Raw genomic sequence first — 1,336 nt, forward strand, 5'->3', positions numbered from 1 at the left:
CCAAAGTGATGTCAAACCCCACAGCCAATCCCGGGAAAAAATAGCATACGCTCTGTAACCCGCCAGCGCCATCTGCTGGACCGGATGTACACCAGCATGACCTTACGAAAATACCGAACTTCAAACTCAGCCACTTTGCCCATGTCCTGTTACAGTCTATGGTAAGTTGTAGGCCCTGAAAGTCTTATTTGGATCATAGACATTTATATACATTTCAGCGGGGAAGTGTGAGAGCATATCAGGATGCTAGTTGATTCAGTAATAGTCAAGACTAGACTGGACATCTTGAATATTTGTCATGATGTTTGTTTTCTATAATTATTGTAGATGCATTTGCTAATTATCCTACCTACCTATTGTAGCCTACACTTTGCACAGCCTAAATGCAAGGCCAAGTGCAGACCAATGAAAATGTGAGGATTAGGGACACATTAGGGGATTATTTGACCAGACAGCTCACATTCACTTTTGTGTTTGAGTGGTGTCAATTTGAGCGCAACACGTGAAGATGATAACTCACTGTTTGATATCATCATAACTCACTGGTTTGATATCATAACTGACTGGTTAGTCTGATAACTCACTGCCTTATCTACATAGGCCATGACGTGACACCGATCACATTCTCTAAATGCTTTAAGAATGACACAGAAACTGGAACGCTTGACAAGAAGCGCTCAGCTGATTCTCATTTACAGTAAACAGTCAGAGGCTGAAATGTTTAAGGTGATTCCCCATTCCACTTCATATCTGTCTGTCTACAAACAAAAAGGCTGAAGTTTGTGGATTGGTCGACTGGCAAAAGGGCATTATGAGAACTGAAAGTGACAATGCACCATAAAACACATCCAGGCCTATTTCTTAAGAAATTAATATACAGTAGGCTAATTACTTTAGCTGTTTGTGTTACCATTTAAAAGTTATAACAATTTAATACGCATAACAATAACTAAAACAGTGTGTGTGTGTGTGTGTGTGTGTGTGTGTGTGTGTGTGTGTGTGTGTGTGCTTGTTTGGGGGGGGGGGGGATTTCAGGATTGCAGTTGGGCCTCGGCAGTCTTAAGCTTGGGAACGTCAGGGCTTGACCTCCTCAGAGATGTGAAATTGAATAAACCAATCACATGCCACCGTTGCTCTGATCTATCTATCTGACTCCGCCCACTGTGTGACCTTGCTCCGGCCACAGTGTGCATGCATGTCAGAAGATACCGTATCTCCACACACGTGACGAGGAGCATAAGAAACAGACAACCACCATCACCACCTCAGTCATTTACAAAACATCAGTCATTTACGGGAAAGCACAGAGAAGGTTTCATTTTTGACTTGTCAGGTT

The sequence above is a fragment of the Sardina pilchardus genome, chromosome 2 (genome assembly GCF_963854185.1).
Source record: "Sardina pilchardus chromosome 2, fSarPil1.1, whole genome shotgun sequence".
NCBI lineage: Eukaryota > Metazoa > Chordata > Actinopteri > Clupeiformes > Clupeidae > Sardina > Sardina pilchardus.